We start from the raw sequence: 24,539 nt of genomic DNA on the forward strand, positions 1-24,539 counted from the left end.
ATTTTTCTCTTGTGTTTTAGTTTTATTAAGGTAGAAGCTTAATTGATTTGGGACCTTCCTTCTTTAAACATTTAATGCTATTTGTTTCCATCCAAGCACTGCTTTAAATTGCATTGCACTAATTTCAATAAGTTGTATTTTCAGTTTTGTTCAGTTCAAAATATATTCTAATTTTCCTTGAAACTTCCCCTTTAACCTTTGGATTATTTAGAAGTATGTTGTTTAATTTTCAAGGGAGAATTTCCTGTTACCTTTATATAATTATTCTATTCATTATGGTCTGAGAACATACTTTAAATGATTTTGATTCTTTTAAATTCATTAATGTTTGTTTTATGATCTAGTATGGGATCTGTCTTAAAAACAATATGTTCTGTAGTTGATAGGTGGAGTGTTCTATAAATGTCAATTGAACCTAGTTGTAATAATGCTTTTCAGTTCTTCCATATCCTAGCTTATTTTTGTCTACTAGTTCTACTGATCACAGAAAAAGGAGTGTTTGTGTCTGCAGCTATAATTGTGAATTTATTTCTCCATGCAGTTCTGACAGGTTTTGCTTCATGTATTTTGAAGCTCTTCTACAATTATTTACAATCCTTTTATTTTTGTATAATGAGTACTTTGTCTCTGGTAATTTTATTTTCTTTGAATTCTACATTTTCTTATATTAAGCCATTCCAGCTCTCCTTTGATTAGTGTTACGGTGTATCTTTCCCCATATTTTACTTTTAGCCTACTTATATCATTCTTTAAAGTGGATTTCTTGTGGACAGCATCTAATTAAGTAATTTTTTAAGTCCATCCTGATAATCTCTGTTTAGTTGATGTGTTTATACATTTAATGTAAATATTGACATGTTTGGATTTAGATCTACCATCTTATTATTTGTTTACTATTTGTTTCTTCTATTTCTCACTTCTGTTTCCTCCTTTCTTGCCTTCTTTTGGGATATCTGAACTTTGTTTCAATTCCGTTATAATTTATCTGTTTTTTTTTTTTACTATATCTTTTATTATAGATATTTTTAAATGGTAACTCTAAGGATTCAAAATTAAATTCTTAAATTTTCACACTGCTGCTGCTGCTGCTGCTAAGTCGCTTCAGTCATGTCCGACTCTGTGCGACCCCATAGACGGCAGCCCACCAGGCTCCTCCGTCCCTGAGATTCTCCATACTTAGAATCAATATTTTACCACCTTGAGTGAAGTATAGAAACTTTGTATCATTTAAGTTCCTTTAGACTTCCTACTTTATATTGTAATCATAATTGTTTTATATATTATATCTATCTACATTGAAAACCCACTAGACAGTGTTATGATGATTTTTGCTTTCAACTGTCAAACATATTTTAAAGAATTCAAGAAGAGAATAGTCTACTAAATTTACCCAAATATTTATCATTCTTATTGTCCTTTTCTTCCTGATGTTCTAACTTTCCTTCTAATATAATTTCCCTTCTGTTTGAAGAATTTTCTTTCACAGTTCTTTTAGAGCAGATCTGCTGAAAATAAATTTTCTTTTTTTTTTTTTGAAAATAAATTTTCTTATCTTACCTTTATCTTAGAATGTCTTTATTTTACTTTTATTCCTGATGGATATTTTTGCTGTGTGTAGAATCCTGGTTGACTGCTCTTTTCTCTCAGCAATATAAAATTCTTGTTCCATTTTTCTCCTGCTCTTCATGGTTTCAGTTGAGAAATTCACAGTTATTCAAAGCATTATTCCCGTGTAAATAACACACCATTTTTCTCTGATTGCTTGCAAGATTTTTCTTTATTCTTAGTTTTCAGTAGTAACCAGAATTATTATTTTTTATTATTATCCTTGTAATGATTTAGTTCATCCTCTTTGGGGTTCACCAGAAGGCTGGAGATTGTAGCTTTATTTATTCCACTCTGTTTTCCTGCCTTCTTCCCACAATTGCACCTGCATCTGGACCCAAATGGTGGGAGGAACAGAAAGAGACAAAACACAAATACCAGCAGAGGTTCACACTCTCAGGCCCACAGCTACTCTGACTGGAGAAATTTTTCCTCCCTCAGAGTTTTAGAGACCTGTGGGTCCCAGATGTCACAGCCACCACTGCAGGATTCCCTAGGACTGGGTCATGAGATAATGAAGAAAAGATTATAAAATAAAAGTAAAATTATTCCCCTCACTCACCTTGAGCATTAGGGGTCTCTTTTCCTAACCCTCAAGCCAGAACTAGGCATCTTCTCTGTGATGATTCCCCAGTTCCAGATTTGGGGCTGTCTTGAGACCAGGCTGGGGGATACCAGAGGAAGCAAAATTGGTAAACTCACTAGTCAGTGGTGTGTCAAATTCTATCCTTCTACCCCATTTTGCCTGCTAGTATTTTCAGAATCCTCGAGTAGCTGCTACATGCATTTTCTTCAGGTTTATTGTGGCAGTCAGTGGGAGGAATGTGCTTACCCAAAACTGGAACCAGAAATGCTTTTGAAAATAAACAAATTTAGTATTTCTCAATTTGTACTAAACAAAAGCAAAACTACTAGTTTCTTTTGAATAATTCATTTTGTGTTTAAAATCCTCATTGCTTACAATTTCTATTGTAACTAAACATTGGCTATCTTCTTCTCAATCACATGCTTTATGTTACTGAGGAGTCTTTGCTAGCTAACACCATCCCAGAGGACAGTAATGTGGATAGAGATCCTCTCTCTTTTGGGGGGTGAAGTTCCTTGTGGATATTTCTGGGAAATGTAGTCTTCTAAGTATCAAGGAAAAAAACATGAGGACAGACAAAAAATATTTTTAAATGAGGATTTCAGAAATTATCTCCTGATAAACGAACAGTAATTACATGGCTTCCTTTGGTTTTGCATTAAGTGTAAGTAAGTCACTTATATTATTTAGGTGGGCTTTAGAGCAGATAAAATGTTTCATCAATTAACTTGCTAATTTAGCATCAGGTTTTTGTTTTTTAGACAGCAGGCCTTAATTCAATGGCTTTTTCAACTACAATTTCCTGTTCTTACTACAATTGCTCTGCTGTATTTTTCCACAAAGCATAATATAATACGGCCATCTGACAGAAGAATTCATTTTAAATGATGAGGGGAAAAAATAGCCAATGCCAAAAAATTTATAGGCATTTTTTGCGAAATTATATGTACTGTTACAGAATCATGGATTTACCACAAATCAGAGCTACAAAAAAAGATTTAACTCTGAAAAGTAACAGTTCACTTAAAACAATTATTTCTTATTATATATAGTATATTGCAAATATTATAATTGTATATTGTAAATATTAACTATTTCTTACCAGGCCAGTATTGCAGAGTCATGATATGAGATCAGAGAATTCATTTTACAAATACTTCTCTGGAAAAGTCAGCTTAGGGTGAACTTAGGGTACCAAGTTAAGCCTTGCCAAGAGTAGACAGAGACTTAAGGACTTTAGGAATCTTAGAGACTAGGATAACATCTGACCTCATGTTCTATAGAAACTAGGGCTTGGCACAATGCATGCTTACTCTCTCATTTACCTAGTCAATATTTATTGAGCATGTGATATGTGTCAGGCGTCATCTAAGCAATGGGAATATGGAAAGAGATAAAGTCCCTACCTTCATGGAGTGTACATTCTAGTGGGGGTAATAATGAAAGACTACAAATAGTAAAAATTTAATATCGTGGTGAAATACAGCAAAACTAGGGCAGAGGAAGTGAAGGAAGAGGGAGTCACTATTTTATTTAGGGTGGTCAAGAAAGGCCTGGCTTCCCTGGTGGCTCAGTGGTAAAGAATCCACCTGCCAGTGCAGGAGACAGGTCTGATCCCTGAGTCAGGAAGATGCCCTGAAGAAGGAAATGGCAACCTGCACCAGTGTTCTTGCCTAGAAAATCCCATGGACAGAGGATCCTGGCGGGCTGTAGTCCATGGGATTGCAAAAGAGTTGGTCATGATTTAGCAACTAAACAACAATTGGAAGAACTGAGGGATGGTTTGAGTAAAGGAGTTACTGATCAGATAGTTAGGGCTGGTTCTGAAGGAGGGAGCACCTTCCCATTGCACCCAGATTCCCACACATAGAGAAGATAAGAATCCAGGCCCAGAGAGTGAGTTACTTTATCTAAAGTTACAGGACTAGAAGTGGAAGGGCTAGGCAGAGAGTCCAGTTTTCTAGACTTTTCCTACTTGTTTTTTCTCTTCTTCCCTCTGACAGTGGATGGAAGACAGACACAGAGGGGAAGGGTGTATAATGAACACTTATTTTAGGTATTGATTGTTTTTACCTTTCCATCTTTCTGATGATTCACCATCTTAATACCTCAAAGAAAAACATTTTTTGTTTTCAGATATTTAAGATTCTTACTATCATTTTCCTAAGTAGTCTGAGTACTGTTTGCATTAGATACTCAGAGGTACTTGAGTGAAAATATTCTTCAAGGAATTAGGATCAAATGACTATTTAAGACCACCATGTGACAAGAAGTGAGTTTAGTATCAACATCCCATGTCACAGATGAGAAAACTGAGGCCCAGAGAGGTGACAGGACTCGTCCAGGGTCACACGACCTGTCAGTGAGCCAACATGCTCTGGCCAGGTGCCACCACCGGTTCTAAGTACAGGCGGGTGTGGAAGTGGGAGAGGCCACCCCTATTCGGCGATGCTGGCATCGCCGCTCCCAAAATCTCTTGGAGCAAGATGCTAACTATCTCTTTAAGAAGGAAAGTGAAGACGGGGCGCTTACGCAGCTGCCGGCGAGCCGCCGACTGGCTGGTCCCCTGCATCCACCTCACCCTCCCTGTCCCTCCCTCCCTCCCTCCCGGCAGCCCCAGCCCCGGCGAGCACCCAGCTAGCCGCCTCCAGCAGGGGCTCCGGAGAGCAGTTCGGCGGCCTGGGCAGGGCAGCCGAAGCCATGGAAGCCTCCGCAGGTGATGACAGGGACCTCCGGGGACCACCGCCCCAGCGGTGCCGCCGCGGCCCAAATGCCAAGTGCGGGTGGGGGAAGGGGAGGCTCGGGGGAGCAGCCGGAGCGCCCAGCGGTCAGCCAGCCCTCCCGGCTTTTCGGGCTGCGGCGGCCCAGCTGTCAGCGGCTGGGGGACTCGACCGCCCCGGGTCCCCGCCCACGCTCACCCGCCCCTGTCTGTCTGTTTTCCCCACCGCCGCAGGTTGCTGATCTGGGCCAGGCAGCTGCAGCAGCGACTGCAGAGGCACTGCGCCAAGCCGGGCCGGAGCGGTGAGAGCCGCTGGCGGGGCTGCGGAGGGCGAGTGGACTCAGGTGAGGAGGCCTCGGCGGAGCCGGGAGAGGGGCCGCGTGTGCTGCACCGCTGCGGGCTGCGGGCGGGGGCCGCTCGCTGCGGTAGAATCCCTCAGAGGACACCAGCCGCGGAGGGGTTAACAGTGACTCATTCTTACCCTCCCTTCATTTCCCTACACCCTTCTAAGCGCCCCACCACCGCCACCACCTTGAAATTCACCAGTTAGAGGATGCTGGTAGCAGCAGAGAAGATGCCCGAAGTGGGCGATTTTAGGGGATTTTAGGGACCACCCCGTTTCTATTTGTCTTCCTGTTCCAGCATTTGGCAAACATTTAAGCCTCTTTCCTTCTTGGAGGAGGAAGGAGCAAGGGTACCTGAGGGTGGGGGGAGGATGGAACCTCAAACCCAGCCCAAGGTCAAGTGTCAATGACTGCTTCCTTCCCTTATTCCCCTCTGAGAAGAATCAAGGCCCTGAGGTAGATCTGGAAAAAAAAGGCCCCTGACCCCGTAGAGTAGGAGCTCTGAGCCTCAGTCTCCCTGGAGCTTCCTTGAGATGTGATAATTTCTCCTTCTGCTCCTCAGCTGGCAGCTGGGCTGTTGGAACACCAACTAGCCAGGGGAGTCCCACATTCCCTCCCTCACCCCTGCAGTCTGAGGAGAGGCCTGTTTCCTCTGCCTTCTCTGTCCATCTGGAGGTGGGATGGGCTGGAGTTGTTTCCCCAAAGAAGGTGATCTCTGCAGGCAGGGTGGGGGAGGGAAGGTGCCAGAGATTGGGGTCTTGATGTCCCTTAGCCTGCTCAGAGGCCCCAAGTAGCCATCTTAAAATCCTTTAGGCGTGGGTGTCTGTCTGCTTGTCTGTTAAATGCAGGAGTTGGATTAGATGGTCTGTTCGATTTTAATATGCCATTCAAGCAGCTCTTACATGTCAGGGGGACATCTCTATTAAAAGCAATCTAGAATTTAAACTTGGGTCTATGAAATAATTGGGGTTTCCTCAGTTGATCTCTTTAAACTCAGGACTTCTCAAGGGAAGCATTGACTGTGTGGGCCTTGTAGAACTGGAGGCGTCAGACAGTCCTGTATTGGCATCTCCATGCCATCACTGGAATGACCTTTGTCAAGCTACTTCCCTCCCCCAAGCTTCAGTTTCCTCATCTGTAAATCTGGGAAGAATTTGTCAGAGGGTTGATGTGAAGACTGAATGAGACCTATATGAAAGCACTGAAAATACTGCCCATGCCTGGCACATAGTAGGTTCTCAGGGATGTGGGACTTGGGAGGTAGACTGGAGGAAGAGGGGAGGAGTGGCTCCTCTTAGTCCTGTGCTTTCTCACCTCCCCACCAGTCTCTTCCACATCCTTATAGATGGTTCCCTGCCAGGGGATAATGTGTGCTGGAGTGGGCTGGGCTGCCAGGCTGAGGGGCCTAGGAAGCAACCAGGAGGTACAAACATTTCCGGTGCAAGGATACTGATATCATTCCAGCAAATGGTGGTCCCAAGGAGGCACATGTAGCCCAGCACTGGGTTTGGAAAATGTTGGCATCAAAGAGCAGAGTCCCTTAGGGAACAGAAGCATCAAAATCTTATGTGCTGACAGGGAGGCAGGGACCAAGCCTTCCTGTTTTCACCTGGATCCCACTCCTGCTTCCTTGCACTCCAGGAGTCTCTCACTAGAATCTCCATGAGATAAGGAGGCCAAGACTTTGGTGTCTGTATTTCCTATTCTTTATCATCCCTCCTGCTGTCCTGTTCAGCCTTACATTCACCCTTTCTCGTTGCGGTTTATTCCACAGATACATTCTGCCTCTTGACAGCATGATAAAGAAGGCTCCCCATAAGGGTAGTGCAGGGCATTTTGCTGCTGCACCATTTGGGCCATAAGAAATTATTTCCCCAGCTCCACTACATCCCCATTAGTTTGTGAGCTCCTCCCGGCAGAGGCCTGGACTTTTTTCTCTCTCTGTCTTCAACCTCTAGCCCATGGCTAGGCATAAAGCAGGTCCTCAGTAAGTGTTGGATCAAATAAGTTTGAGGAAATTATGTCCCTAAGCCAACTAGGTTAGAGAGAAACTGCGGGAGTGTGTTGACAGTGTAGGGAAAAGCATTGTTAAGTATAGTACTGTGCCAATTGTTGGCTGTCATTATTATTGCTCTTACTATTGCTATTGCCAGTGGCCAACAATTGTTTCACCTTCTCCCTGAGTCAGGCTTGAAGGAACTAGATGTGCCTTTGGGAGTGATGATGGTGGTTCTGGATGGTGAAAGATGAGCATAAAGAGAAGAAAATTGGGAAGAGAATGATTCCAGCCTCTTGTATTTCGGGGAAGGAGCAGATAAGGAGAATCAAACAAGTCAAAATGGACAGGTAGCAAAAAATCAGGAGACCCAGGTCCCAGGTCTTGTTCTACTACCACCGCATTGAGTGACCTTGGGCCAATCATAGCTCCTCTCAGGACCTCTAGTTCCCCAGGTATAAAGTGAGAAGACATGATCCTGAAGCTTCCTTCTGCTTCTGACATTTTGTCAAGTGGATTTTGTTGAATAAAAGTAAGACAACTATTATTACTCTGAGTATTATTTATGGAATAGCAGACCATTACCTATTTCAGGTAATCCTTGTAACAGATTATACTGACGTGAAAGTAGAGGAGTCTGAGGCTTAGAGAGAGTGACCTTCCTAAGGCTACAGAGCTCGAAGTGGCAGAACTGTTATCCGACACCTGGTCTATCCGAGTCGAAAGGGTGAGCTTTTGCAAAGGTTTCGCTACCTCCGCTTCTAGTCACTGTGAGGTGTGTGTACACTTGTAACTGTGCCTAGGGCTTTGGAGAAGGGGAAGCTGTGAAGGATTCTTGACAAAAGATCAGGCATTTCTCCAAAGGGACTGTTGCGGGGGAACTTGCTGGGTTGACGAGTGTGTGAGTTAGTGCTGTAAAGTCTTCCTTGCTGCGTGAGCTCGGCTTTGCTGATGAGTGGCCGGTGCCCCTTTACCCAGGAGAACGGCTGGGAGTGAATGACAGTCATGACAGGCACACGTTTTGAGCTCCTCCTAGGTCCTGTGCTTTGTTTTACACAGGTTCACTTACTCTTCAAATAATCCTACTATGTGGGCTTAGACTTTAATCTTACCCATTTTATAAGTGAGGAAGCCAGGGCAGTGAGACAAAGGATCTTGCCCAGAGTTACACAGCTAAGTTGTGGTAGATCCAGAAACAGTTTAGCTGAGAGTTGAAAGAACTGCTTTTAGTCTGAGCCTTCTCACTGACAGCGTGACTTCAGGTTAGCCAGTTTCTCTCTGCATGTCCTAAATGCACTGGACGCCTCTATGACTCTAAAGGGCCTAAATGCTGCCTTGTCCCAGAACAAGAGTGGAGTTTCCTTGTCCGGCTAAACATGGATCAGCCTTTGTTTATTATTTATTTATCAGGCCCTGTTCATGCCTTGGAGAAGGAAATGGCAACCCACTCCAGTGTTCTTGCCTGGAGAATCCCAGAGACAGGGGAGCCTGGTGGGCTGCCGTCTATGGGCTCACACAGAGTTGGACACGACTGAAGTGACTTAGCAGCAGCAGCAGCAGCAGACCAAGCACATAGGATACAGAAAAGAGTAAGAGGCGATCCCTAATTTCAAGAAGCTCACGGCTAATAGAGGAAGACAACTATCTAAGCCTGTGGGTATGGTTGGACTATCTAGGAGCTGTGACAACACTGATGTGGATGTAATGGGACAGGGAGAAAGGGATGGCCTCTTCCTCCTCTCAGGAAGACTTTAGAGAAATGATGCCATTTTCTGCATTAAATTTGTGTATAATAGTAATAATAATAAATGTTCTACCCAGATTAGGATGTTTCCAAGGAGTTTTTGACTCTTGACTGCAGCAACCCAAAAAGTGGCCACAATCTGAGGGACCATCCCAACTCACTCTGTGGCTCAGTTCCAAAGGAGCCATCCATTTGTCTCAGGGGGCCTGGAATCCTCCCTGTCATCAGAGGCCTCTAGAAGCAGGACTCTGGGGCTCCTCTTGGAAAGCCTGTCTAGTGCCTATAACCATCCAGTGGGCTTGGGGACTTCTTCCTCATGTCATTATCCCACCTGTCCAGACCACCCGACACCTGGAGAGGTGAAGGCATTTAGCCAAGATTACTCAGCAAGGCTGGGATCAGAACTCTGGCCTTATGGGGACTGCATTTCTGAGCCATAAGGGTGTCTTTCTACATCTAGGTCACTAGGGACCTAAGGGGCCGTTTCTTCATTTGATGGGCAGCTCACACCGAGTAGAGGTTTGATGCAGATGATGTGAAGCTAAGGGCCCTTAGAGAGAGGAGGCCTGTGTTCCCAAGCTGCTTTGTACTGCCTGATGAACAGGTATTTATGAAGTGTTTGTCATATGCTAGCACCTCTGTACTGAGGTGCTGAACCAACCGAAAGAGAACACCTGGGAAGCAGCTTGGTACAGTGGAAAGAGCAAGCGCCGAGGGGCCAGGAGACTGACCTCAGCTCTGCCAGGACTCCCTGGGTGGCCTGAGGCAAGGCTCTTTGCTTTTCCACACCTGCAAAATGATAGGCAGAGGTGGTGATCTCTTCAAGCACTGACTGGTTAACAATTCCGCAACACTTTCTTCTGTTCTAGAACCACTTTAAGGGATACAAGAGTGGATATGATACAGATAACTGTAACCTGAGGAAGAATGAGATAAATATAACTAGAGGTATGAACACATGCTCTGTGGGTTTGCTGGAGGGAGAGGGTTTGGGAAAGGCTCAGTTCAAAAGCTACCTCTTCAAAGATAGGATGAGATGCGGATCAAGGTCGGGGGGGGGGGGGGGTGGTTTGAACCATGAGGAGTAGCAGAAACATGCTTTCATTCTGGACAGGAAGGCTGTATAGCAGAGCAATGGTCCTCAGATTTCAAAGATCAGTATATTTGAGAATCCATCCTAGGTTGGCCAACTTTTTACTCTGCCGAATAAGGACAAATTACACTCGTTCTGTTTACTGTTATAGTCATATAGAGAGAAAAAGAACATTTTAATACCTTTATCCCCAAAGTAAGAAGGCTATATTAAATCAGGGAAAAAAATGATTCCTTCAAATCAGATGCATTTTGCTTTATTTAAAAACTCACTGCAGGGATTTCCCTAGTGGTCCAGTGATTAAGACTCCAAACTGCCAGTGCAAGGGCCTGGGTTTAATCCCTGGTCAGGGAACAGGCTCTCACATGCCACAACTAAGACCCAGTACAGCCAAATAAATAAAAATAAATACTTTTAAAAGTCTCATTGCATTGTCCATATTTTGCAGCAGACCAGGGAGCTTCCCAGGTGGTGCTAGTAGTAAAGCACCCGCCTGCCAAGGCAGGAGAGAGAAGAGACACAGGTCCAATCCCTGTGTTGGAAAGATCCCCTGGAGGAGGAGGATCCACTCTAGTGTTCTTGCCTGGAGAATCCCATGAACAGAGGAGCATGGCAGGCTACAATCCATAGGGTCACACAGAGTCGGACACAACTTAAGTGACTTTGCACACACTCACTGTCCTTGAGTTTGGCTCTGAAGTCAGGCTGCTTGGGCTCAAATCCTGGCCAATTTTTTCTCTAGAGCCTCTGCTTCCTCATCTGTAAAATGGGGACATGACACTGTCTATCTACCTCCTAAGGTCACTAGAGGAGGTCCATATGCTATAGTAAAACATGTAAAGGAAGGAACCTCAAACTCTCTTGTCCATTTTGGGCTTTGGAAGATGATAGCAAATTGGAGAGTATTTACTTGAAAGAGGCAGCTGCTAGCCTGCCTGCCACTCCTGCCACGCAAGAATGTGGGTCACATGTTGTCGGATCTTCTCATTTATAAGAAAGAAACCCAGGTATTTCCCTGGCTGTACAATGGTTAGGACTCCATGCTTCCACAGCAGGGGGCATGGATTCGACCCCTGGTCGGGGAACTAAGATTCCACAAGCTGCATGGCCAAAAAATAAATAATTACAATAATAAAAAATAAGACAGAAATCTGAATGTTTGTGACATCTTTTGATTTTTTTTTAATGTGACCAACTAGGCAGCCTTTTAAAATACGCCCATTAAAGTGTGTCTGTATCAGGCCATCAGTCTGTGCTTCTTGATGTACAGTGTTAGATGCCAGACATGTAGTGCTCATAGCTGTTGGCTGAGGATGAGGACAGAGAAAGGAAATGAAGCTGAGAGTGCAGACCTGGACCAGGGATGCCCTCCCTCTCTTCAAGACAGGGGAACACATTGCTTTGGCCACTTGGATCTTCTGCTTCTGGCCGCCTGCTTCAAAGGCCCAATTTGTGCCCCTTCGCTTCTGGCAGCACTGTCAGGAAGGAGTCTCTAGAGACTGAGGCTTCCAAACCCCTCTGAGCCCCCTGGAACCTGCCAGCCTCCCTTCCACAGGGTCTTTGGAAGCTTGATCAGCAGCCTCAGAAGGGGGAATTTGACTGGTGGCCAGTGAAGCCGGCACAAAAGCTACCCTTGAGAAGCAGGTGTGAGGAGAGGTGCTGGTATCTCCTCAGCAGGAGGGGCATTTCTTGTTCTCTGGAAGCCACGCTGGTTCTGCCACCTCTGCCTGGGTTATGATGAGGTCTGGACAGTAAGTGATCTCTTTTTGACAGCTCTGCCACATAGCCACCCCCAAGGAAAAGCTGGGATCTGATTATGAAGGAAGCCTAGAGTGTTCTCAGAGAGGACCTCCTGATTAGCTGGAGGAACCCCACTGACGTGCTTTCAAGGCATTCTGGGATTCAGACTAAAGCCACTGAGGACAGTTTACATTTTTGTGGCTCCACTTAATCAAATATTCATCAAGCATCTACTGTGGTCAGGCTTTACCCCGGCCACCGTGGGGGAATGCAAAGAAATGTTTCCATTCATTCATTCAGCCAGTGTGTACAGTGTCCAGTCTATAAGCAGGTACTGATGTTCAGTCCCTCCCACTCAGGGAGATTTTGAGGCTGATAAAGATATATGGATGATACATGGAGCCTGGCTCATAGAAATATTAGTAACAGCTGCCATTGGATTGCGTGCCTTCCGAGTGTTAGATGCTAGATTGTAGTACCTGCTTTAGAGAGTGGGTATGGGGATTGAATGGAGTCTTCATTTGAAACACTTACTGTGCCTGCCACATGCTGGTGCTCAGTAAAAGGGTAGCTGCTTTACAGTAACCTTGCAAACTGGGCAGATCCAGAAGAAAGGCCAAGACACTTGTTAGAAAAACAAGACGCAAAACAACTCAGTCCCACTTAGCTTATGTTATCCTCATTTTATAGATGAGGACACTGGGGCTCAGAGAGGGGAAGTAGTTTGTTCAGAGCTACTGTGTAACAAGCTGGTCTGTTTGGCATCAGAGCTATGTTCTTTCTTCTAAGCCATATTGCTTCAAAAAAAGTGGTTAATGAATAAAGCAATAAAGCTACTATTCAACAGGTGAGGCAGTGCCACCTGGTGAGGTGGGGCATTTTTATAATTGAGGAAGCTGAGACCAGTGGAAAGAAGGAACTGGCCATACTCGTGTAACCAGAAAGTGGTGGGGTTGGAACCCCAACCCAGGCATGTTGGACATGGCTTCCCACACTGCTGGGATGGAATATGGTCATCAGGTATGAAGACAGTTGTATGTGGAAACTCAAATTTCAGTCACATGAGAGATCTTGGGCTTCCACATGCCCTGAAGGGCAGTCCCCAGATCAGCACTTACAGGTGCCAGCCAGGGAGGACAATTTAGGCTCAGTTCAAGGAAAAACATGCTAAACTGAAAAACCATCTAGCAATGAAGCAGTATATTTTGAGAGCTAGTTTCTCATCTCTAGGCTGCTCCCATAGGTCTTGATGTTCTAGAAGGAATTCTTGCAATGTGATGGGATGTGGAATGGCGATGCTCAATAGTCTTGTAATCTAGAGGGTCGGGAATTCTAGCATAGGACTGGTCACAGGTGATGCAAGCAGTGAGTGCTACTGGCGTCCCCAAGATAAAGGGTAACCGTAGGCTGGGGCTATCTGGGAACGCTTCCTAGTGGGAGGAGCTAGAGCAGGATCTGAAGGGTTGGGGAAAGGGAGAGGAGTAGGACTGGGTAAGCTGAGCAAGTCCTAGGGTGGTGAGCCCACCAGTCTAGCTGGGCTGTAGGGTTAGTACCTCTCAGCGAAGGGCAGTCCCCTGTTCTCCAGAGCTTTTTTAAATGGTAGAAATGGCACAGGGAATCCTGGGTCTTTCCCAAAGCTTCATTAGGAGGCTAGTTTGGCACCACGTCCCCCTCTTCCCTCCAAGCCACTGCTCCTCTCTTCATTGTACCACTCACCTCCTTCCATCCTCCCTTTCGGAGGTGGCAGACTTCGGACATTGAGCTCTCCTGGGAGACAGGTGTGCCAAATGTGGCCTCTGCAGTGAGGCGAAGCCTAGGGCGCTGACCAAGGTCACCTTCCTCTCATTTGGGGCACAGAGCTGAAGCCGACCTGGGCCTCCTAGGGGCTACTTGCTGCTCAGGGTGAGCTCTGACTTCAGAGTCAGGCCTGGCTCATCTCCAGTTCTGCTGCTTGTCAGCCTGAGACCGCAGACAAATTGTCTTACTCCCCACCCTCCCCTCCCAGCCCCCACCCCTGGGCCATGTTCTCATCTACCAAAGAGGGATCGATCATTCATGCCTGAGAGGAGAGGATGATCTGCCAAAAGGGCATGGCACATGGCAGATGGCCCCACAAATGCGCCTCCTTTCTATGGCCTCAATTGCTTCTCTCCCCGCTGGGTCCCAACCCTTGTCCCTGCGAATGATAAGAGGCACAGGGATGTGTGACATGGCCTATCCTCCTACCGCTCTTCAAGGAAAGTATTATTATAAAAGAGGAAGTCGAGTCACAGGGAATTGAAGCGACTTGTCTTTTGTATGTGGCTGAGCTACCAAATAACCAATTCCTGAGCCCACTTCTCCCCATTCCTTTTTCTCCCTTTGCTTTTTCATTCTCTTTTCTCTCCCTGTTTCTGCTCCTTTGGGCCTGTGGGTATCCATTCCTCCCTCCTCAGCCCTTAGCTGGGCTCTTCCGAGCAAGATTACCAGCCCTGGGGCTGATTGGAATGAGCCAGCCTAAGAGCTAACGAAAGGTATTTTGCTGCTTCAGAAATGTCCGTAAGGGGCCCTTGGTCAAATTCTATCCCAGTCAGCAGTATTCCCTCCACGGGCCCCTCCTTTCTACCTCCTTTACTTAAATTCACCCTGAAATTTTCTTCCCATCACCACTGCTATCTCCCCATGTTCCCATCTGTCTCAAGGCCCAGTTCATGTGCTATCTTTCAGGAGTCCCTATTCGTCAGCTCCTTCCCGGAGCCCAGGCTCCTAGTCACCAAGCCTAGCTCTGTAAGCTCAGAGGACGGAGAGCTCCTGACCCTCCACACCCTCCCATTTCCTGCACTACAGAGAGCAGCCCCCAGTACCCAGGGCCCGGCCTAGAGCTGTAGGACTACTTGAGCCAACTCCCTGGCTTGTGGCTGCCTTCTAAAAACAGGGGGCGGGTAGGCTCCATGCCTAGGAGAGGATGGGCCTCAGAGTTGTTAGGCTAGCAGGAGATGGCTGTTGTGAGGAATCTCAGAGGCTAGCCTTCCAGTGAAGGAGCCCAGGATCCAAGTCTGGACAGCATCAGATCCCTCACCCTGCTCTCTGAGTGGTCAGCTGAGAGCACGGACTTTGGAGCTGGACAAGTTGGACTGCCACCTTGGTCTTGATCATGGACTTACTTTGTGACTGTGGGAAAGTCACTTGATTTCTCTGACCCTTTTGTTTCCTCAGTAGTAAAAATGGGCTTCATAGTCATAATTCCAGCCTCATAGGAGCAAAGCTGGGTAGAGAATTAAACTAGATTAGAAATCCCATGTGTGTAAAGCCCACAGCACGGGGTTTAGCACACAGTAGGTGCTTAATAAATGCTAGTACCCTTACACCCAGTTAGAAGGAAAGAACTTTATAACTTCTCTAGTTTTCCAAAGATCTGATACATCTTCGGTTGGTAGTGAGCTCCCTTCTCACTGGTGGTATTCAAACAGTCTAGGTGACTGCAGAACAGGACTGTTATTCAGAGAAATGGTGCTTCGATCAGCATCATTGGAAGTTGGGCTTTGAAATCTTCACATTCTTTCTTGTCCTTAAGTTCTGTGATTCTGTGAAGACGTTGACTCAGATCTCCTTAGTCAATTATGAGAAACAGTTGGGGTTTGGCTTGAATGTCTGCTTAGCACAGATAAAAGACAAAAATCTGCTGGAGTTATGAGCTAATTGAAGGCTTTCTCCCAAGAAATGACGAGGCTAGAAACAAAATCAGGTCTAAGAAGAAGAGTTCTCACACACCCTATGAAGGGAACCCGGCTGGGATGTTTAGGGTATGAGGCTAAATGTGTAGGCTGACTTTTGGGAAGGCTACACCATGGTCGATAGCGTGAACTGCCCAGAGCAAGGCCTGTGCTTGATTTGCCTCTGAATCCCCAGTGCCCAGTGCAAGCCAGGCATACAGGAAGTGCTCTGGACAAGTAATGAGCGAATGGCAAATAGCCTTGATGTTTTTTGCAGATGGAATCTCTTGAGTTTAGAGACTCTTAGAACTTCCTAGAGGCCACGTGGTGGTTTCCTACTCAGTGCATGGACGTCCGTGCATCTGTGTCCATGTCTGTGCATGTGCCAGGCTTCCAAGAAAGACCCCTCCTGCTTGCTGCTGCCCTGCCGTCTTCTCTTTCTCTGGCCTCTTCCCCTCCTTCCAGCTCTTGATGTATACATCAAGCTGCACCTACTTAGAAGTGTGAGTTTAACATGGGATGTGACCCATGAAACTATCACCACCATTAAGATAATTAACACATCCATCAACCCCCAAAGTTTCCTCTTGCACCTTTATAGTAATTCCTTCCTCTCATACCTCCCTCTCCATTCCCCTCCCCAGGCAACCACTGATCCGCTTTCTGCCACTTTAAATTACTTTGCATTTTCTAGAATTTTATATCAATGGAACCATATAGCGTATACTTTTTTTGATTGGGGCAGAGGGTCTGGCTTCTTGCACCTGGCCTGATTATTTAGAGATTCACGTTGTTGTGTTTATCAATAGTGTATTCCTTTTTACTTCTGAGTAGTACTCCACTGTGTGTAAGGGTAAACCATGATTTGCTTTTCCCTTTGTTTGTTGATGGACATTTTGGTTTTTTTCTAGTTTCTTGCTATTACAAATAAAGCTACTGTGAACATTTGTGTATAAGTCTTTGTGTGGATATACCTTCTTATTCTCTGGGGTAAATACCTAGGAGGGAAGTGGAATGGCTAGGTCCTTTAGTAAATGCATATTTAAGTTAAAACTGTCCAAGTGTTTCCAAAGTGGTTGTGCCATTTTACATTCCCAGCAGCATGTGTGAGAGTTCTGGTTTCTTCACATCCTCAAAGCACTGAGTATGATCAGTCTTTTTATCATTAATCATCCAATAGGTTGTATAGCGGTGTCTCCTTATGGCTTTAATTTGCATTCTCCTAATGACTGATGATGTTGATCATCTTTTTGTGTGCTTATTTGCCATCTCTATATCTTTGGTGAATTATTTGTTCAAAAATTTTTCCAACTTTTAAATATTTAACTGTTTGGCTGTCTTACTATTATTGAGTTGTAAGAGTTCTTTATGCATTCTTGATACAAGTTCCTCATCAAATATATATTTTGCAACCATTTTCTCCTAACCTCTGTCTTGCCCCAGAGGGCCCTCTGGGAGTTTCAGACTTAATGCGTGTGTGTATGTGTGTGTGTAAGAGAGAGAAACTAGCTTCCTGGGAGACTCTAGCTTCTGAATTCAATCCTTCTCTACTAGCATGTGGAATCACAGGACAGACCTAGAAGTACTTCCTAACCTAACCTCAACAACTTCATTTTGCAAACAGGGGGCCTGAGTCCCTGAGACCATGGGGTGTGGTGTTAGAGCCCACACAGACCTCTGATCTCTAGAGGAAGAGGGCCCAGGCTGGAGGTCTTGATGTCTTGATTCCTGTGACCCCAGAGAGGCAGGTCACCTCTTTGCACCTCCCTCACTTGTCTGTTCTATGGGCACAACTGTGCCTTCCTGTAGATGAGAGGCTGGTGCAGAGCTATCTCCCTGACCATCCCAACTCCAAGGACAAGGAGTGTGTCAGCACCACCTGTTGCCACAAAAGGCTTTCAGGAGACAGAGGAGGAGGCGCCATGAATTCATTAAGGAAGGCCAGGTTTTAGTTGCATGGGCTAGAACAGTGCAGGGCAAATTTCTCTGCTTTGCTCTGGGCATGTGAAGCCTGAATCAGGACATCATTATCTCTTCTGCCAGTGCCCTTTTGAAGCTCTCCAGCAGATACATGCTGTGTGTGTGTGTGTAGGCTTAGAAACCCTCAAAAGATGGAAGATAGTGATCCATAGCTGATGTGTGTTAACAGCCCATGTCTTATTGGTGTAACAAGTGCTCCAAAAGTCAGAGGTACAGTTCGGCCACCATGGCTGAGCTGTGAACACTGTCTTCTGTGGAGCCACACACAGACATCTGTACTTGAATTCATCCTGGAAGATAAGCAGGTGGAAGAAGCTTGGAAGGGCGCTCTAGGTGGAGGGCACTGCACATGTCAGAGCATGGTGAATCCACAGGATGAATCAGTGAGAGTGAAGATGCTTGGGAAGGTGTGATGGGAGGTGAGGCCGATGACAAGGCAGAGGCCAGGTGGTCACACAGTTCCATGAGGTTGGGGTGTTTCCTCCATTTATAGATGGGGACACTGAGGTACCAGCTCAAGAGAGGGGCACCCTCAGGTCTGTGAGTCAGTGGCAGAGCTGAGTGTCCAGGTTCCCAGTTCCATGCTCTCTCTCCTGTGCTGGGCTGTGTCCCAGGACAGATGGATGGTGACACTCCCTCAGGGCCCATTCCCGGTGCCTGCATTGACTATGTGGGGTTCTTAGGCCCTGATCACCTGGTTGGCTGCCCCACTTCCTTCAGCTGGTGTCCGCTAGGCCTTGATTCTGAACACAGTCCTGTTCCTGGCACCTGGGAGACTCTGAGCCACTGAAGGCGTGATGCCCACTTCTCTTTTGGCCCTCACAGGCTAAACAACAGCTAGCCTGACTCTAGCCAGGATGTTACTGCTCACAGTGCACAGGCCAGAACTGCCACCGCCACTCTGGACACTTGTATGTTTTAACTGGGTGGATAGCTCCCCCAAACAAAAATAGGGTTCTGTTATTAAGGGAAGAGGGGAGAGGAACATCGGATGGGCAGTGATGAGTGCCCATCACCCCCACCTATCCAGAGGCCTGGGCATCATCACGGTTCTTCCCTCTCTTTGGTTTGCCCATCTCTTCCAAGCCCTGTTGTCCCCATAAATTTCTCTCAAAGCCATCTTTGCTTCTCTCACCTTCTCTCCTTTTCTCCCATCTTCCGTCTCCCGGTGCCTCTGCTCATTTCTTCCAGCCCACTCTCAGCAGAACTGGTACAGGGTTGCCTTCCATGCTCTAAACCTGAGGTTGTCCTTCCTCTGCTCATAACTTTTTACTGTAGCCTCAAAAGGTGCTCCCACAGCACCCAGTCTCCCATCTGCTCCCTCTGGGCCCTACACTGTCTGACCGGTGTGCCCAGCCCCTTGTCTCTGCCCTCCTCCCGCAGGCCTCTGGAGTGTTGACTCCCGCCCCCTGTGCTCAACCTGGAATGATCCCCACAGACAGCTCTGCATCCACCCGCAGAAACCTGCTCCTGAGTTCTGCAGAGACTTTCCATCCTCTTCCCAGCCCCTCCCTGACACACACTCTGATTACTGGGACCACTGGGGAGAACCCAGTGCACATAGACACTTGGTAAACATTGACCAAAATGGCCTTGCCAGAGCTGCCACACAGATAAGAAGGGCTGTGAGTAGGAGAGGGAGAAAGCTTGAGGGGGCATGGAGGTAGGCCACTTTTGAGCTCAGGCTCTCCAGGAGGCCTCAGTTTCCCTCTTTGCCATGTGGGGATGAGGACACTTGTCACTAGCCAAAGAGATGCAGAAAGACCATCTTGGGTAATTCTTGTGTTTGAACTGGAACTCCTTGCCTTTTAGGAGACAGAACTAAGTGCCTGTGGTTTTATCGAGGGGAAATACAGCTGCTGTGCATATGTTTTGGGGGGAGAATCAACTGGCAACTCAACTCTTTAGCAAAGCAGTTTGCAGCATATTCATACTCTTTAACCCTATAAATCTCTCCTGGGGATTCATCCTGAGGAAATAATTCTAAATACAGAAAAACATTTATGCACGAAGATGCCTACTGTGACATCCTTTTTGAGAGTGAAAAAGTCTAAATGTTCAACAAAAGGGGATGTTAAGGATAACCATGATGGAGCCATGACATGGACTATTATATAGCCCATAAGATACTTTTCATAAAGAAAATGCCATATCATGGGCAATTCATAAACTGTGTTAAATTTTTGAAAGATACAAAGATGCCTCTCTACCATGGCTATAACTATGTAAAAATAACACCCCCACCACCACCCCCCACCAACCAATACAGTTTTCCTTTTATGCTTAGAAAAAACTAGAAGGAGCAACAGTAAAATTAATCAGTGGTTTCTCTTTGAGTAGCAAAAGTGGAGGGTTTTTTTTTTTTAAGGTGCATGCTACTTTTATAGTTGGAATGTGTTAGTTCCTCAGTCATCTCCAGCTCTTTGCAACCTCATGGACTGTAGCCAACCAGGCTCCTCTGTTCATGGAATTCTCCAGGCAAGAATACTGGAGTGGGTTGCCATGCCCTTCTCCAGGGGATCTTCCTGACCCAGGGATCAAACCAGGGTGTCTCGCATTGCAGGCAGATTCTTTACCATCTGAGCCACCAGCAAAGCCCTATAGCTATAGTAACAATATTCATAAATAGAGCTATATTTAAAATTTAAAAATTATCCAGTTGTAGCTAATTTGTGACCTTCTTGGGATGAGTTATGTCTCTGGGCCTTGGTTTATAAAATAAGGAAATGGAATTATGGCTCATTGGGTAGTGTGTGCCAGGATTCTTCACAAGCATTATCTGATTAAAATTCCCAATGGAAACTCCATGTTGCAGATGAGGAAGCCAAAGGCCATGGTCAGTCCTCTGCTGAGAATTAAGTTTCCAGATGGATTCTGCCCTAAGAAAAGCCCCTGCTCTGTACGCCTCCTCAAGGGCCCCTGTGATTATGAAGATGTTTGTGTGCTCCGGAGAAAAGTCAGGAAGAGGGACACCTGAGAGCCTTGTGTCAACACAGCCAAGAAGAGTTTAGCTTATATAGTCAGGAGGCGGTGTTTGCCAGCAGGTGAGGAGGAGAGAACTTTGTGCTAACTGCAGCCAGAGCTGTTGGTCTCTGCTTCACCTTTCTGCCCCAGCAGACTTCTCCTAAGCAGAATTTGCCCTTCAGCCCAAGTCCCCATTCCGTGTTCCCAACTTCCCTGTATGTCCAGTGCCCTGGGTTCAGAACTGCAAGGGTTCGAGTCTCAGCTCCACCAGTTCATCCTGGGGCTTTGGGCAAGGGCCACCCCTTCCCCCAACCTCACATCCTCTATCTACAAAATGGGATCAGGCTAGACTAGAGATTCCAAACTCCAACACCAGATAGCTAACAACAACAACAAAAAAAACCCAGGTAAAGAGCAAGAGTGCAGGTGAGAATTGACCAAAAGGAGCCACTTTTCAGCCTCAGTCACTCACTGCTCTGCAGGAATGCGGGCACAGAGCCACAGGATCTTTGGGGTTAAGACAGGCTGGGAAATCTCCAGGTTTTTTAAGTATGAAATCTTTCTAGTTATAAACGTTGACTGAAAATAAAATGCATACAAATGCAGGCCAAAGCAATCTGGTCTATTTGCATGATATAGCCTGTGGGCTGCCAGTTTGGGACCTCTGGACTTTCCTGCCTCTGAGCACCCTCTGGCTTTGACCCTGTCAGCTTAGAAAGTGTTCACAACCTAAAAGTTGAGAGTTATGTTTCATTTGGTGGGGATTTTTAGGACTTCAAGCCCAAGAGACAGCATCTCAAGTTACCCTGAGACAACGGTTCTGAGGAGGCAAGGGAAGGAGCCAGATTATACAGAAGTTTTGCAACAAAGGACAGGCAGTCTGAACATCAAAAGATTGTTGTTAATTAAAGAAAGCTGAATATCCCAAGTTAAGGAATTTAGTGCTTTTCTATTTTGGGGAAGATGCAAGAGTCTTGGCTCACTGAAATCGTTCATATATATATATATTTCTATATTTTTGGCTGTGCTGAAATCATCATTCTTTTGATTTGCACTTCAGCTATCTGGGGCCAATATTCTGTTTTCACACCTTGAGTTCCTCAGGGCTCACAGTAGAGAGTGGCTGCAGTCTGATGGCTGCTAGGTGGCAGGTATCCTCCACCTTCCTGAGTTTCCTTAGGGCTCAGTGGCTTGGAAGGCTCCCTACCATTGCTGATGACTGTGACACCCTTGTTTACTGATATGACATGAAATATTCCATTTCTCAAGCCTCTGGTTCCTGGACTCCTAGCCTCAGGTATCCCTAGAAGTAACACTGGGCAGAGTGAAGCCCAGGTCTGTGAGAACAAGGAGGCCAGTGTGCTAAGGAGGAGGCCCTAAGTTTGACTCCTGGGCCCCCACACATGCCCTGGATAGATTGTTATTGTTGCCATTCAGTCACTAAGTCATGTCCAACTCTCTGGGACTCCATGGACTGTAGCATGCCAGGCTCCCCTGTCCTTCACTATCTCCTGGAGTTTGCTTAAATTCATGTCCACTGAGTTAGTGATGCTATCTAACCATCTCATCCTCTGCCACCCTTTTGTCCTTTTGCCTTCAACCTTTCCCAGCATCAGGGTGTTTTCCAATGAGTCAGCTCTTCACATTAGGTGGCCCAAGTATCAGAGCTTCAGCTTCAGCATCAGTCCTTCCAATGAATATTCAGAGTTGATTTCCTTTAAGATTAACTGGTTTGATCTCCTTGCTGGCCAAGCGACTCTCAAGAGTCTTCTCCAGCATCACAGTTTGAAAGCATCAATTCTTCAGCCCTCAGCCTTCTTTATGGACCAGCCATCACGTCTGTACATGACTACTGGAATAGATAACAAGGGCCTTAAAAGGCCCTGTCCTGTTGCTTGCTGCAAACCTTGTCCTCTCTGTGGCTTGTGGTGTGCTTGGCCCTGTGCTTAGCAGCTTAACATGCACAGGCCCACTTCACCATGTGACAGTGATTAACCTCATGTGGACATAAGGAAACTGGCCCTGATTATGACTGGCCTGCAGGCACACAGCTCCCCTCTGAGCTGGGATTTGAACCCAGGGGCATCTTGCTCTACCCTCTGAGTTCCTGCCTTTATTCCTTAGCCCGTCAGAATGCTTGCTTTGTGCTGGTGCTGATGGCCGTGTTGAGTACATGGACTGCACACACACAGATGAGCATAGTTATATGTGTGTACTAGTGAGCACATGAATACAACTCGACCTGTTTTGTGCAAATCTGTGTCCTGGGCACCTATGCTTAGAACAGTCAATTCTTATTTGCAATAGTCATGTTCTGTCACTATAAACCAACTGGGAACCCTGAATTGGTGCGAAACCATTGCTCCCGAGGGAAAACAGAGTTAGGATCCTGGAAGTCTCTTGTTACGTTTTCATCAATTGATCAATAAAACCTTGTTTTATTTATTTGTGTTTCTGTTTTAAGACAGCGCCTTTACTATACATTATTGATACATTCACATTGAGTTTGTGCCAGCAACCCTGTAACTCACACCTCAGGGAAGCTTATCTGACACTTATCTTCTCTGTAAGGCACCTAACAGCCTTCCTGAGCTTAGGAGCACTGGACAGCACTTCAGCTCTGTACTTGCAGGCCATTTTAAATAGCAAAGTCACCCTGCAAAAAAAAAAGCACAAAACTGTTAAAACATGGCTCTAAATAGCCACAAACAGACATTTGTTTTTAAGAAATGAAACAAGCCAAGTGAAGTATGTATATTTTTAATAACTGGGTACTTCTGGTGACTCCAGTTTGAAACACTAGTTTTTTATGAGATTTTATTTTCAAAGAAAGAAAGAAAAGAAATAAGAAGGTTGCCTTGTTCCACCTGAGCTGGGAATGTGGGCATCAGGCAACTAACAGGGCTTGTAAATAAATGCTTACCAGGTACGTGAATTCACACGTATGAATTCCCACTATGGACTCCCCAGACAATGAGGATCCACTGTGACATATCTTTCACTTTTCTCTGAGGGGTGCTATTAGGATTTGGGATTGTTGACACAGCGAATTGGGTTTTCTGCGTGGGGAGATGTATCAGGTTGGCCAAAAAGGTCATTCGGGTTTTTGTAGCAGATGTTCTGGAAAGACCTGAATGAACTTTTTGGCCAACCCAATAATCTGGAGGGGCAGCTGGGATGGTTTGAGTTCTACTCTCAGCATTACCACCTACTTACCGCCTGCCCTCATGCAAGTTTGCTGGTTTCTGGAGCCTGAGCTTCCTTGGTGGTAAAACAGAGAGAATACCCTGTAATATAAGGGTGAATTGACAGGATGAATGTGGGGCATGCAGGACAGTGCCTGGCAAGAGACTGGTTACATGGCAGCTTTCAAACTGCTGCTTTCATGCCTTCCTTTAAGATACTTGTTTTAAGAGTTCTGCCCTCAAGGCGCTGCTAGATACTACGGATATGAAGATAGATAAAACCCTGGCTTACAAAGCAATTATTCTTCAATTTAAAAAAAAATAATTTTTTTTTTAAAAACCTAGGCTTACAAATCTAGCAGGAGAGACAAGCCCACCTAAATAGGACACCATGTGTGAAAAGGACTAAAGTAACAAACTAAGTACTGTTAAACTTTTTTTTGCACCATTTGACTTGCTTCAGACCAGATCAGATCAGTCGCTCAGTCGTGTCTGACTCTTTGCGACCCCATGAATCACAGCACACCAGGCCTCCCTGTCCATCACCAACTCCTGGAGTTCCCTGAGACTCAGGTCCATCGAGTCAGTGATGCCATCCAGCCATCTCATCCTCTGTCGTCCCCTTCTCCTCTTGCCCCCAATCCCTCCCAGCATCAGAGTCTTTTCCAATGAGTCAACTCTTCACATGAGGTGGCCAAAGTACTGGAGTTTCAGCTTTAGCATCATTCCTTCCAAAGAAATCCCAGGGCTGATCTCCTTCAGAATGGACTGGTTGGATCTCCTTGCAGTCCAAGGGACTCTCAAGAGTCTTCTCCAACACCACAGTTTAAACGCATCAATTCTTCGGTGCTCAGCCTTCTTCACAGTCCAACTCTCACATCCATACATGAC

The 24,539-nt window shown here is 45.8% G+C and overlaps 1 protein-coding gene across 7 annotated transcripts in view; it reads left to right on the plus strand.

Annotated features, from left to right (window-relative positions):
• The first annotated feature begins 4,767 nt into the window (after positions 1–4,767).
• Positions 4,768–24,539, plus strand: part of SNPH (syntaphilin) — a 45,082-nt gene continuing 25,310 nt past the window's right edge. For 2 of the 7 annotated variants that reach the window (XM_086332656.1, XM_086332660.1), the window contains exons 1-3: positions 4,768–4,907; positions 5,145–5,254; positions 9,864–9,942. The gene's annotated coding sequence lies outside the window, so the exon portion shown is untranslated. Of the gene's footprint in view, positions 4,908–5,144; positions 5,255–8,719; positions 8,840–9,863; positions 9,943–20,403; positions 20,544–24,539 lie in introns of those variants that run through there. The other 5 variants (XM_086332663.1, XM_086332659.1, XM_086332657.1 and 2 more) reach the window with 4 other exon arrangements.

The sequence above is a fragment of the Bos grunniens genome, chromosome 13 (assembly GCF_055505025.1).
Source record: "Bos grunniens cultivar Pamir isolate PY7600 chromosome 13, Bosgru_T2T1.0, whole genome shotgun sequence".
NCBI classification, from domain to species: domain Eukaryota; kingdom Metazoa; phylum Chordata; class Mammalia; order Artiodactyla; family Bovidae; genus Bos; species Bos grunniens.